General features: G+C 34.8%; 1 long non-coding RNA gene across 1 annotated transcript in view; it reads right to left on the reverse strand.

The window, feature by feature from the left end:
• Window positions 1–15,318, reverse strand: part of LOC116422433 — a 30,531-nt gene extending 15,213 nt beyond the window's left edge. Inside the window, exon 1 of the long non-coding RNA XR_004233063.1 lies at window positions 13,066–15,318. This is a non-coding gene — a long non-coding RNA (uncharacterized LOC116422433). The remainder of the gene's footprint in view (window positions 1–13,065) is intronic.
• Between the last annotated feature and the right edge of the window lie 535 nt (window positions 15,319–15,853).

Here is a 15,853-nt window from a genome sequence, read left to right on the forward strand (position 1 = left end):
TGCTGTGTGACTTTGAGCAAGTCACGTAATCCTGATTGCCTTCCAAATAAATAAATAATTGCATTATAACCCACCATATAGGCATTTAAAGTGATACATGAATGTAAATTATTCCTCTTGTTATATCATTTCTGGACCACTTTTTTTTTTTTTCTGAAACCCCAGGATTTACCTGACCAACCCCCAGGATCATGAAACCTTGTGCTAACTGTGATCAGTATGCAGGAAACAAAATCAGGCAGGAAGAGCACATATCTCTGGGTCAGTTTTGCCGTTCGTACTTCCTGGGTCTTTCTGTGGTTTCGCCCAGAAACCACCTGCTGGAAATTACCCCCAAAATATCACTCGCCTCCGCTCTTGTTCCCACTCTTCCTGGGAAATGTTGCTTTTACATCTCCTCAGCCTTGCCCTTCACCCACAGGGAAGTCCGCCCACCAACTGCTATTGAGAATTAGTAATGGACAATGTGTTCCTTCCTCAGCCTGCCTCCCCCTTCTCTGGTACATGCTGATACACACACAGCGGCTCCCAATAGGATCTCTCTGCAGCCTCTGTCATCCCTTACTCATGCCTAGCCCACACATTAACAAATCAAGTGTCTTCACCATTTGATTTTGAGCTTTTTCTCAGATCTCCTGGGCAGTGGCTGCCTCTGGGAAGTGTTCCTTTTCTATTCTCTGATCTTTTTTAAAAAGATGCTGTGTTGCTTTTCAGCAGGTATCAGCTTTCTCAAGGAAAATGTTCAAGGGATTTGGAAGAAAAAAGGAAAGAGATAATCCAGGGAAATAATGAAAGGAGAAGCATATGTCTGTATATACACATGTATATAATATATACACATATATAAATATTTCTATGTAGAGGAATAAGTATACTTACATATTTTTACATATTCAGAAATATCTCTCTATAAAGATAATAATAAATTTCTCTATATATTTAGAAATATGCATATATTGTTATATGTAGAAGCACAGAGAGGCTATATGTAGAGTGGCTTAGAGAACAGAGAGATGACAAAGAATCAGGAAGTCCTGTGTTCATTTTCCTCTGATACATTCTACTTTTCGATAGGAAAGTCACTTAATCTCAGATTTCCCCCTACAAACTCTCTAAGGTAATAAATTTCAGAACAATTGCTTATCTGCATTGGTAAAAGAAATTTCCTTATTGGAAAATTCCCCATCCAAATAAAATTACAGATCTGTGCCCTCCGTAGTCCTTCACCCCAAAGTGACAAATATCTGTACAATGTGAATTTACTGAGCAGCTAGATGGCAACATGAATAGGGTGCCAGACCTAGAGTCAGGAAGATTTTAATTCAAATATAATAGAAACTGTGTGTTTCAGCTTGTTCAACTGCAATATGGGGGAGGTGAGAGGGCAACAACAGCACCTAAATTTCCCAGGGTTGTTGTGAGGCTCAAATGGGATGCTAATTATTAAACATTTAGCACAGAGAATGGCCCATAATTGATGCTATATACATATTAGCTATGATTATTATAGAACTGATATGCTTTCTTTTTTAATTTTATTTTCCTCTTTTTTTCTCCTCTTCATTTATTAAAAAAAGAAAAAAGAAAAAAAAACACTCTTTGGATGGGGAGTGGGAATAGAATAGAGACTACTACATTTTGAATTAGGACAGATATATCCTGAAGTGCAAGACTGTAAATAAGAGGATTTGACTACTGTATAATTTTAGACCACAGATTAGAACACCTAGAAGTTTTCACAGTCTTCTAGTAATTTTCATATTCTTTTTAACCTTCTTACCTAAAAATGGAGTTGGGGATATAAACTTTGCTTGTTATAGAGGATATTTGTCAATAGTGATTATGCTGTATTAGCATTATTATTACTCTTGTAGCACCCCCTCTGGGTTTACTTTGGGTTTACTCTACCAACTCATACTGCCAATGGCAGTTCTAATACTCTAAAGGCAGTGGTTATTACTATCCCTGCAGAGGTCAAAAAATATTTCTTATTTTAAGATTTGAAGTTATAATCCCTAGGGTCACTGCAGTGTTGCTCATGAGCCCCCATCAGTGATTTTTCCATTTATCATCAGCTTACTTAATGAGCTTTTTAAAGCAGTACATATTAAGCAAGTATAGAAAAAAGCAGTTGTTATTTTAAAAAAAGACCATCTCCCAAATCAAGGAGATTTGTTCATAGCTCCTGTTCATAGCAATTCATTCAAATTTACATTAAAAAGATACTGAGGCATATTTGTGTGTGTGTGTGTATGTGTGTGTGTGTGTGTGTATATATATATATATATATATATGGAATAACTCACAAATCTTAGATATTGGGAATGCTTTCTTTTCTTCCTAGTCTTCATGAAATTATGGTCCCAGAGATTTCCTTTCTTATATGTGTTTAGTTTGTTCTATTTATCAGCTGTCATTGCTTTAGGGACACTGCTATCAATGACAATGGGAATACTAGATCTTCGGACCCTTCAAAATTCAAAAGTCATCAGCTAGTCAATAGGAATGAGAGAGAGAGAGAGAGAGAGAGATTTCAATAGTTTCTAGGGATTCAGTTATCATTTCTATGTAGATAATTCTCAGATCAATTTATCTAAATCAGATCCAAAACTGATCTTTCCAAATCTCCCCTCTTGAAATCACCATTTGCCTACTCAATCATCTTGAACTGAATGTCCTATAAACATTCTAAACTCATTATGTCCAAAACTGATATTTCCCATCTTCCTAACTTTTCTATTACAATCCAGGGCACCATCATTCTTCCAATTACCTTTGCTTGTAACCAATATGTCATCTTTAATTCTCATTCTCTTTCACACACCCATTGTCTAATTTGTTGCCAAAGTCAGAAAATTCTACCTTCAAAACATCTCTTACATATAGTCTCCTTCTCTCGTCTGTTTTGCCATCACCTTGGTCCAGGTCCTTATAACTTCATACTTGGATTATTAAAATAGTTTTCTGATTGACTTTCCTGACTCAATTTTCTCACAGTTCAAATCTATCCTCTGTCAAATTGATCATCTTAAGATGCAGGTCTGACCAAGTCACCCTTCTCCACTTTGAATAAACTCCAGTGGTTCCCCATCAACTCTAGGCTAAAATATAAAATCCTCAGTTTGGCTCCTATTTAATAAACTTCAATGACTCCAGGAAAAAGTATAAAATTCTCTATCTTTTAAAAGCCATTTTAACATTGTCCCTCCAATTTTTATAATTGATTTGCATTTTTCTACCTTCCACATACTATGCAATCTAACAACACTAACCTTTCCTGTTTTTCTAATATAACACTGCATTTCCCAACTCCATTTTCACTGGCTAGAATTTTCTTCTTCATCTCCATTTCCTGGTTTCCATGGTTTCCTTCATATCTCCACTAAAATCTCACCTTCTACAGAACTTTTCCCATCTCTTTAATGCTGGTACTTTCCTTTCAAGATTAGCTCCAAATTATCCCATATATAGCTTGTTTACATATTGTTTCCTATTTGACTATGAGCTCCTTGACATCAGGAACCGGTATTTGGCTTTCTTTGTTTCCCCAGTGCTTAGTACAGTACCAAAAAGTACACAGTACTTAATATACCATAGTACAATGGCACAGAGTACGTGTTTAATAATATTTGTTGACACTCTGAGAAATAAATAAATGGAGTAAAGAACAGTGAAAAATCAAAATAATTCAAATAAACTATTTCAATCTAAATGTTACCATTCTAAAAGGTCTAGAAATAATTGAAATTTTCCCAAAACAAAATTTCTACTAGAATATTTAATATTCATATTTTCACAATCCTTCCATAATCCTACAGTATTCTTTGTATTTTAATTCCTCATTTGTTAAACAAGGAAGGTGAACTTGATGACTTCTGAGGTCTCTTCTTGCTCTAACAGTGGTTCTCAAAGTATGGTGCAGTGAATCCTGAAGGGTCTCTGAAATCCTTTCAGAGGGTCTACAAATTCAAAATTAGGTTTTTTTCTATTTATGATAAATATATATTATGTAACCCATGTAAACAAAAACTCTTGGGACATATTCTCAATAGTTGTTAATACCGTAAAGATACTGAAAAAAAGAGTTTGAGAACCATTGCTCTAGGATATGTTGATCTTATCATAAATGTTTAAGTCCTTGGAAAAGGTCCCCTATCACTGTCAAGTGTGTTAGCTACCCAAATGGAGCTCATTTGGTCAGTTTTAACTGACCAAAGAAATCATTTCAACAAACATTTATAAAGCGTCTACTATGAGAAGGAAAGAGTGCTAGGTGCTAGGAAAATACAAAATTTAGATAGGACACTGTCCATGCCCTTTTGTGGATTACAGTATAGTTGCTGTTATTGTTTATATTTTGTTTTCAAAGAGGACCGATGACATCAAAAATGATATCTTGACTTATACATGAATTGGATTGTATAATATCATTGACTTCACTCACTCTCCTAAATCATTGAAATCCAGTGGCGAGACAACTAACAATGGCCTGGCACGCAATGGATGCTCTCAGCATCTGTAATGTCCAATGAAGATCAAAGCAGCTCACAACACCTGCTTCAGCCTCCTGCAAGAGTGTGGAACAAATTGTTCTCATCCATCCACTCCACTGGAAGAAGTCTTCATGTGCCTAGGGTAGACATCCCCCTAAATCGCCGACATGTCTGAGACCTATCTGTTACCATTGTGCATGACACAGCTTCTTGAAGCCACCTGTGAGAGCTGAGTGAACAAGGTAGACAACCAACGTGGATGAGCAGCTCTTACACAGAGGTACCAGTCCTACCAAAGCACCTCATCCACTCCACAAGATACCTCATCCAAAGTGACCTTTCCAATATCCTAAAGAGGCAGCATATGACTTTACAAAGTTACTCACCAACTTCCACCTTGTTAAGCCAAGTTAACAAGTCCCTAAACTGAACCTGCATTTTAGTAAATATTGGACACCCATAAGCAATATTATTTAATTGTTTTTCTAGAAGATTCAAATGTGAAACATTCTCCTTTACTTCAGCTTTATAGAGACAAAACAAGGGCATCAGTTTTACACAAATTGGTGTCTAGAAAGAGGACTTGGTCAAAACTCTAACATTTTCATAATATTCCTCCATCACTTTTTGTTGTTTAGTCATTTTATTCATGTCCAGCTCTTTGTAAGTTTTCTTCACAAAATTACTGGAGTGCTTTGCCATTTCCTTCTTCAGCTCATTTTTCAGAGGAGGAATTGGAAGCAAATGGGACTGCAAGACATGCTCATGGCCATGGCCATGAAGCTAGTAAGTGCCCAAATTTGAATTCAGGAAAGTGAACCTTCCTGACTCTGGGTCTGGTGCTCTACATTGTGCCACTTATCTGACCCATAAGACATGCCCTATTCTCATCAAAGTAAAGCCCACTACTACATATAGTCTAGAAAACGTCAATTATTTGTACATAGCAATTGTTAGATGTTACATTGCAAATCCCAAAGGGAGTTGTTATTTGTGCCAAATGTTTGGACTTTATTTATGCTCCTAGGGTTCCCAAGCTAAAATAATTTAAGGGTGAGATGAACCCAAAGGAGTTTAGTGGCTTTTAGTATGAAATATCTTGCTCAGTACAACCCCGTCAGGTGGGCAATATAAGTAACTGTCTTGGAAACATAAAATTTTAGAGCTGAAATGGACCTTAAGAGTTCCAGATCAATTGCCTTATTTCAACAAAGAAAAAACTGGATATGGTAGGGATGTTTTAAATTCAACATGTCCAAAACTGAATTCATTTTCCTTCTGGTGTTCCAGGTTTATAATTTGCATCTTGCCTCTGTCTCCTCATTCCCTCTTACTACAGATAACCAATCACTTTTCAAGTCTTGCCCTTTCTACTTTTACCTTATTTCTTTCATCTAATCCCTATTCTTTACTCTTACAGCTACCATCTTCATTTAGATCCTAATTACTTCTAGGCCTAGATTGCAACAGATTCCTAATTGTGCTCCCTGCCTTAAAGCTCTTCCTTATTCTAATCTGTCCTACACACTGCTGACAAAGTAATTTATCTTAATCACAAATCTGACCACTTGATTCCCCTAGTCAGTCAATTCCTGTGGCTTCCTATTGCTTGTGAAATCAACCCGTCTGTGAAAGGCCTTCATAATAGCTCCAACTTATCTTTCCAGCCCCAGTGAGAATTATTTTCCCTCTTGAACTCTGTGATCCAACCAAACTGGCTATCTACCTATTTGTCACACTGGGCACATCATCTCCCATATGTGTACTTGGCTATCCCAAAGGCCTAGAATTCACTCCCTCTTAATCTCTACCTAGAGAGTCTCTCTTCTTTCAAGTTGTAACTTAAGCACTAAGCACCATTTTCTACATGAAACCTTTTCTGATCCACCCATCTCCCAAGTTGCTAGTGTCTTCCCTTCAAATTTACATGTATTTAACTATTTTGTATACAGGGTATAACAAAAGTCTTAGTGTAACTTTAAATTTTGAATATTTTAGATTTCTGTCATCTCTTTCAATAGATATCTCTGTGTTTTCCCCTTCCTTTTCACGCATGTGAGGGTACACCTATCTCCAAATTGCATATAGATCCTGTTCTCAGAGAAGCTAATACAAGTTGTTCAAGGTCATCTTGACCTTGTACATCACAGGGTCCCTAGGATGGTTTACATTTGGCACAGTCTTCCAGGATTATAAAGTTTGTGAAGTACATCCCTGAAGTTCAAGAACTGACCTGAAAAGATATTTCCAATCTATTCATTCTTCATTAGTAGAGATTTATGTTGGATGTGGAGGGAATGGGTTCTGGATGCTATACCAGAGGAGTTTAGTATTTCTTTGGACAATTACTTAGATCTCCTGTTACTTCCAAGTGCTCCCTAATACAGGCAAAATATTTCTACTTCCTCCAAGCAGTGCTCATTTGGTATGCTCTTACCATCCTCTAGATTACTCTCCAGTTTATAAACACCCTTTCTATAATGAGGTATCATTTACTTAGCAAAATACAATAGACAAAATTTGTCAGGACTGACTATACTGAGACCATCACCTCCCCCTTTCTGAACATCATTGTTGTTGTTCAGTCATTTCATCTATGTCCAAATCTTAATGATCCCATTTGGGGATTTCTTAATATACTGGAATAAATTGCCTTTTCTTCTCCACTTCATTTTATGGATGAGAAAAATGAGGCAAACAGGGTAAAGTGACTTGCATAGGGTCACATAGCTAGTTAAATGTCTGAAGCCAGATTTGAATTCTACTCTTCCTGATTCCTGATTCCAGGCAACCTATCCAGAGACAATATACTAACTGCCTTATAAAAAAGGATTTTTCTAAAAAATAATAGTTCTATGCTTCATTAGCCCCCAACAATGTATGTACTTTTTACTAGTTGGCTAGAGGGCGACAATTATTTCAAAAGGAAAGTATTTAATGAAATATTATTATAAGAAAGAATAGAACATGTTGATTAAAATGAACCCAAGCCATATTTTTCCACATATAAAGAGTGAGTATTCATAGCACACGTGTGAACTCTCTCCTCTAGCACTCTGGCTTCATGTGATGTCTGTCAAATGTTACAATATACTGGCTGTATAAGTATGGTCACAATAATTTTTCCAAGGGTTGTTCCCTGCTATTTTCATGGAGTTTCCATTAAACAATCTGGTAGTTTCATGTTCAATGGTCAGTGCCAAAGTAGCACTGTCCTAGACATGAGAACAGCCTGTATAGCCTCTCTCTACTTCCTGCTTCTAGATTCCAGTCATCTTGATTTGGGATACTTCTTATTTTAATTTAGATCCCAGAGGTATAAGCTTTAGTTCTCTTGGAAAGTCACATATCTTGTCATTCACCAAAGGAAAACTCTCCTTTTGTAATTTTTTTTTTTTTTTTGCATTTAAGAGCATTTTTTTTCAATTGCCATAGTTTTCAATATTGATTTTTGTAAAATTTTGAGTGCTTATGTTCAAAGACCTGTAAATTTGTGCATACTCTTTGATCCAGAAGTATCACTACTGGGTCTGTATCCCAAAGAGATCATGTGCAAAATTGATTGTAGCAATTCTTTTGGTAGTGGCAAAGAATTGGAAATGGATTGGATGTCTGTCAGTTGTGGAATGGCTGAATAAGTTTTGGTATACGAATGTAATGGAATAGTATTATTTTATAAGAAATAATGAAAATAAATAAATAAGTGATGAGGAGTAGGGGAGATATGGGGAGGAAGTAGAAAAAATTTGGAACACAAAGTCTTACACAAATAAATGTTGAAAACTGCCTTTGCATATATTTGGAAAAATAAAACACTATTAAGAAAGGATTTTGAGTTGCACATTTTCTTCCCTCCTTTCCTAAGACAGCAACAATCTGATATAAACTGTACATATATTGTTAAATCTATTTCTATGTTAGTCATGTTGTGAAAATGAATCAGAACAAAAGGGAAAAACTGAAGAAAAATCAAAAACCAAATTTTAAAAAGTAAAAATAGTATCTATCTGCATTCAGTCTCCACATTTCTTTCTCCAGACCTGGATGGCATTTTCCATTATAAAACTTTTGTTATTGTCTTGAATCACTGTGTACTGAGAAACCCTAAGTCTATCATAGTTGATCATTGCATAGTGTTACAGTTACTGGGTATAATGTTCTCCTGGTTTTGCTCACTTCACTTATGTTCAAGTCTTTCTGAGTTTTTCTTAAATCTGCCTGTTCATCTTTTTTTATAGCACAATAATATTCCATTACATTCATATACCATAACTTGTTCAGCTACTCCCTATTTAATGGGCATCCCTCAATTTCAATTCTTTGCCATCACAAAAAGAGCTGCTATAAATATTTTTGTACAGGTGGGTCTTTTCCCCATTATTATGATTTCTTTGGGATACAAACTTATTAGTGTATTATTGCTGGGTCAAAGAGTATGCAGTTTGGTTTGCCCTTTGGGAAAAGTTCCAAATTGCTCTCCAGATTGATTGAATCAGTTTACAAATCCACTAGCAATGCATTAGTTGTCCCAGTTTTCCTGCATCCCTTCCAACATTTATCATTTTCTTTTTCTGTCATATTAGTCAATTTGGTAGGTATGAAGTATTACCTCAGAGTTGTTTCAATTTGCATTTCTCTAACTAATAATGTTTTAGAGCATTTTTTCCCCATGACTTTTTCTTAGAGTTCATTGATGGTTTAAGTATTTTATTTCCTGTTCTATATATATTTATAAATATTTATACACTTCATTTAGATTGTCAGATTTGTTGGCATACATCTGAGGAAAATATTAATGATTAATGACTACTTATGATGATTACTTTAATGATTACTTTAATTTTCTCTTTAATTGGTGGTGAATTCACCCTTTTCAATTTTGATAATGGTCATTTGGTTTTCTTTATTTTACTTTAATCAAATTAATCAAAGGTTTATTTATTTTGTTGGCTTGTTTTTTCATAAAACTAATTCTTAATTTTTTTATTAATTCAATAATTTTCTTACTTTTACTTTTATTAATCTCTACTTTGATTTTCAGAATTTCTAATTTAGTATTAAATTGGAGATTTTTAATTTGTTCTTCTTCCAGTTATTTTAATTGCATACCCAATTCATTGGTGGTCTTCTATTTTGTTCCTATAAGCATTTAGAGATATAAAATTTCTAAGGAAAACCTCTTAGCTGCCATTTTCCCCTCTAAGGATGATCTGTCATTTCTCAGGGTCTTGTCTATGATAGATAAGTTTTTCATTTCTAAAAGAAAATTCTTTGCCTCACAAGGGTAATGATTTTTTTTCTTGTGTTTTGTTTTGGAATATAGAAAAAGCAGGCTATACATAGTGCCTGAAGGAATTAAGCTTAATTTTTAACCTCAATTTCCATCTCACTAAGGATAATATTATCTGTCCTGCATCTCTAATTTTCTTAGGGTTAGAAAATCCTTGTAATCCCTCAGAAAGTCTAAGTGCCAAATTATTCTTCTTTGGAAACATTTTAGGGCCTCCCTTTCAACAAAATGCCGCAGGCTATTTGATTTGAAGTCCACTGGTTTTTTCATCTCCATATTCTTTTTGGTTTCCCATGCAAATGAATGGGAGAGAGGGAAGCCAAGGAAATAAAATCTCTATGTTGCAACCATTGCAAAGCACCTCCCTTAACCCCCCCCCCCCATCCTTTGTTTCAATTTCTGCTTTTACATATAGAGCTATATTGCCAATACAAACCTCTCCAAGCTTGAAACCAACCTTACAAATAATCTCCTAGAGCTTTTAACCCTTCAATATCCCTCCTGTGAACACAAAGATTCTCAGATTTGTTTGTGGCAGCCCTCTTTGTAGTGGCCAGAAACTGGAAACTGAGTGGATGCCCATTAATTGGAGAATGGCTGAATAAATTGTGGTATATGAATATTATGGAATATTATTGTTCTGTAAGAAATGACCAGCAAGACCAGCAATGACCAGCAAGAAAAGACCAGCAATTACCACAATGGTGGTAATTTATCACACAGGAACTTATGGTCTAATACCTGTAGTTTTTGGTAAAAGGTCATTCCGTTCCTCAAGGAAAGGGGAAGTTCCCTAGCATGTAAATGGATAGAAGCAACTGCACTATAATTTTTGGTATCTTTAAAGATGGTAGGAACCATATTTCAAAAGAAAGATTTAGTTTTTCCCCTTTTGTTCTGATTCAGATGAAGTCGACCAGTCAATATGCACATATTAAGTGCTTGCTATATGACTATATGTTGAATATGTAAGGAAAAGCAGAAAAAGTCCCTATCTTCAAGGGGCATGTACTCTAATGGTGAAAAAAAAACCTACATAGAAATACCAGAAATATAAATATATATATATATATATATATAGAGAGAGAGAGAGAGAGAGAGAGAGAGAGAGAATGCCACATATGTTGTTTTTGTTTATTTTACTTTGTTATAAAATAGAGTTCAAATTTTGAAGAACTGTGAGGGATTATATCCAGAAGGAAAAAAAAAGTTGTATTAAAAACAAAAGGTACCAATAACACTTTTTTTTTAAATTGTAATACTTTTTTTCTAGGATTTAAAGAAATAGCTCATGAGATATTTTACTTCCTTTCCAATAACGGTAGAAATTTTAATTACTTTAACTCACTATTCTGAGTATTTTCTTAATCTTTTGCAATATGAATTGACATTTGATATTTATTTAAATAAGAAAGAAATAGAAACGGGCTTTGAGTCTATGACAGACCATGAAAAGAGTTGGATAAATATTTCTCTTGAAGATTTTCTTTGTCCACTAGCCTGACAAAGGAATGATGTAATGAAAAGAGCAAAGAAAAATATATTTGGTTAGTTAAAGAGAAAAGCACTATTTTAGAGATAATCTAAGCTAAAGGAAGTCTGCTAAAGCCAATACTTACATTATTCCCTTTCACCTAATTCTCAATTGACACTATTTCGACAAATGGGATTTTATGAAATATGTTTCTATTTTAATCTCAAAAATCAACATCATCACAACCAGATTATACAGTTGTATAAACCACACTGCTTCATGATTTTAGGTTAATATATACATACCTTATACTTAACTGTGTATATAAATTTAGGATTAGAAACATTCATGTATATTTTAGCAAAGTTTTTTTTTTAAGGTGCTTAAATAATAAAGTTCAAAAAACAAATTCAGAAACCTAAATTATCCTGGAATTAAGAAAGAAAATAGTTCCCAAAATTAGACTAAAGAATTAGCCAAGACTTATTTGACCTCATACTATAGTCATAACTCTGAAGGGGTGATACAGCTGTTCCTGGCTGCAATCCCCAGGGTCGCATTATTGTGATCTCTCTCTCCAGAGATCCAACTTTCCTTCCCTCAAGAAGCTTGATTATCCCAACTTGGTGATACTTCCACTAAGACAAGCCATTCTCTGTGTTACCATACCTATCCTCATTCCAAACTGAACTTGTGCCAAATGCAATTTTACTTCATTATTTCTATAGCTTATATAAAGAAACACTAAGAAAAGGAAAGGTGTTCCAGAGCTAATTCTTTGTTTGCATTGTCTCAAGCAAGTGTGCCCTGAGCCACATATAAATCAAGTTTACTCAATTTATCTATAGACGATCCTCTTCTAAACTTCCATATGTTTTGTACCTTTCTTCTCACCATGTATTAATGATTCCAAACCAAAGCTCATTCATTATTTTTTCCCTTAAACTTGTTCTTTTAGTGTAGTTCCTCTTCTGGATGGTGCAGCTTTTCTCTGAACTTGTATTTGCCTTTTCTTATTATGTACTCAGAATAACCTCAGTACTTAGTTCTTGAAGCAGACATTATCATCAACTGTTGCTGTCCCAGAGACCTTGCTAGTCTCTGTCCAAGTTGAGGGGAAGAGACTGAGGCCAAAGCCAAAAGGCAGAGTTAGGGTTCTTTTTTTTCCCTACAATTCCTTCTAAGGGGCCAAATTGTATGGCTTCCATTCTAAGTTACCAGAATACTCAGATCCCCAGCTGTAGAACTGGGCCATCAATTTACAATTTTACAAAAGGAATGAGCAAATTTCCTTTCAATCCCAACACATTATCTTTACTTAAGTTATTCTAATGGTTTTTAAGGATTTCTAAATTAATCAAGCCTATTACTTATTGATTCAATAAACCCTAGGTCTTATTTATACCCCTTTTCCACACTTCTCACACTTCTCAAAAAAGATCAAGGCATAGTACCTATAGAAAAGAAACTGGCATCTTTTCTCACTACCGCTTCTTCTCTTCTTACTATTCCCCTTTACACACATTCCCAAAAGCATACATACCATAATGAAGTTCATAACAAAGTGATTTAGAAGGCTAAAGGTAAAAAGCCATACTATATAAAAATGTTAGTAATTTATATAGATAACTTTAATTATTCCTTGAAAAAAGGTATCAATAACAATGAACTGTCTATAAAGTAGGAATTTGGAAAATGAAATTAGCAACCTCAAATATTAGGAGTACTATCCATAAAGGAAGGAAGGGAAGGAGAAAAGAAGGAAGGAAGGAGGGAAAGAAAGAAGGAAGGAAGGATGTCAAGATTACCTTAAAAATAAATCACCTTGGTGGAATCCTCTTCCTCCTCTTCTTGCTTTTTCTTTGTCTTCTTCTAGTTCTTTTTCTTTTCTCTCTTTCTCTTTCTCTCTTTTACATACACACACACCCCACATAAACACACACTCATGTGCACACACACTACTTAGAAAATACTGTGATTTTCCAAGATAGGGCTCCTAATATTATAGATGGGAAGGAAAAGACAAGTAATCATGAAAGGTAAATTTCTTTTCCATAGACACTAATTCAGCCCCAGTTTTGTTTTATTTTCATCCCCTGTACAACAGTAAGCTCTCTAGCATGTGTGGTATATTAGAAACACAAATCATTTGGAATCAAAAGACCTAGTTTCAAATCCTAGCTCTGATATTTACTAACTGTACATTCTTAATGAAGTCATTGGATTTCTAACATAGCTAGCTAATTTCATACACACATATATATAGTGTGTATATGTACATTGATAAAAATTTTAGCAATTTTCAGAGTCTTATATTTTACTCCTGCTAGATAATATTGTTTACCTTTTCACAGTCTTTTCTGGAGGAAAAAAAAAAAGACATTCTAACTCAAAAAGAAATGATTATACTGGCTGGAATTCTAGGAATTGTAGTGGGCTGAGGAGAGATAGATTTGGGAGCATGAGATCTATCCATACCTAATAAATCATAGCTCAGAGTTATCTGCCAGCTCAAACTTGACATGTTAGTACTGACCCTATCTATAATTGTCATGACTTTACTGACTATAGTGATCTTTCTCTCCTCAACTCTGATTTTCTCCTTGGTGGAAAGTCTTTTAGTCTTCAATAGAGCATTAGAATAATCTATTGCTAATTCTTTTATAACAGCTCACACACATATAACCCCCTTTTTAGTTAGCAAAATTCACCAGAACTCTGACACAGATAATACATGCATTTGTGTCCTCCTTTTATATTTAAGGAAACTCAGGTTTAGAGAAAATGACTTTCTAGTAATTTGAAGGACTTCTGGTTGGTAATAAGTGTGAAAGCTAGGACTCAATCTCACTTTTTCCAACTCAGCTAGCCTTCTCCTATAGCATTCTGCCTTCTGTGTTAAGCTATAGAATTTATGGATTAAAATTTTCCATGGGCTAGTCTGAGAAAAACACAAGTATTAAAAAAAAAGTATATGAAGCAAGCTAAGTGCCCTAAAAGCAACTACAGATAACAGTCTTGTAAAGGTTGTTCTACTTAACATGTGAGAACAAAAAATTTAATCTAAGTTTGAATAACCAAGATTCAATTTTTGAGGAGTTCCATTACTGAGCTTTATAATCTTTTTTGCAGATTTTCATTGGTATATCATCTATCTTTTTTACTTCCTATTTATATCTTTCCACTTTCTGCCTTCACAGTTTCAAAGAGAGAAACATCAAACTGCATCAAAAATGTAAATGATAACTGAGCCCAGTTAGTCAGATTCATCTCTAAAGGATGGTGGCTTGGACTTTGTCCTTTGGTTTTTTTCTTCCATTTTCTTGAATCTTTTTCTAAATGTTTAGGTATGATCTTTTTCTTAAAATAAAACTGAGTATATTCTTCCAGATAATTACTTTCTCTTCACCTCTGACACCCTCATTTATACCTATTTGTCAAGATGAGAGACAAGATACTACCAGATGATGGAAGATGGTGGGTCATTCATATTGGATTAGGAGTGACAACAGACAATACATGACAAAGAACATCTACTCCAATATCAATAAAATTCTTGTTGACCCAAGATCAGGACCTTCCAGAAAAGAATTAAATTTTGGGAAGGGTACTGGAAGAGACAGAGTTTAATCTTAAAATGAAATGAGTTCTCTCATTTCTCATAAGCACAAATTATACCTTACTTTACATTTCAGGTTTCAAAAAATTAAAATCACTATCTACCATAGGTATACATACTCTCCGAGATTTGTTAGGAAGCAGCAAAGCAGAATGATCAGCCTTGAGTTTGCCCCAGCAGGTGGGTGGGAAAAAAAGGGAGGCTTTTAGTTAGCTGACATTTGATCAGACTTTAAATTCACTAATGCACTGACAGAAGCCCAGCATACTTAACACCATGGTAAAGAAATGAATCTATTCTATCCTCCTCCTCCTCCACATATTTCTCTCCTTAGTTTAACATTTTGTGAACTCTTCCCCTTCAATGTCATCTGTAACATCATGCTAACCTGATTTTATCCATATAGATGATATATATATATATATATAAACACCTATGTAAATAAAATATAAATACATATAGGCATCTATATAATAGGGCCTATATAGGTGAAATTAGGTGAGTGCATACACACACACACACACACACATATATATATATGCACATACGTATGTGTGATATTTATCAGTACAGGTTTCTAGACTTTGTGGTTCTAACATAGCCCATCAACCTTTATTTTATTGTCTTCCCTTTCTGCTTTGGTCCCCACTGACCTCTGTGCAAATTCACAGAAAAGTACTCCACCCATCATCTCCCAGCAGGTGTCAGTCACCAACAGGAGTTTAAGAAATGGAGATTCCATCAGACACCTAGCAGAGTGTCTCCTGCTTCTCCCATGAAATCAGAAATACCTCAAAGCATTTCAATTTCTCTATGATAGTCTCTCAAGTACCTTTAAGTTTCCCTGGTAGTTCCCTGAGTGGGGTTAGTCATATTACCTGAAGCTACTTCTCTCTAACATTTAGAGTAAAGGAAATGGGACAGAGAGATCCTGAATTTCCCACTGGCAATACTAGTACTCTAGGAAAGCAAAAAGA

The sequence above is a fragment of the Sarcophilus harrisii genome, chromosome 3, assembly GCF_902635505.1.
Source record: "Sarcophilus harrisii chromosome 3, mSarHar1.11, whole genome shotgun sequence".
In the NCBI taxonomy this organism is placed as follows: Eukaryota; Metazoa; Chordata; class Mammalia; order Dasyuromorphia; family Dasyuridae; genus Sarcophilus; species Sarcophilus harrisii.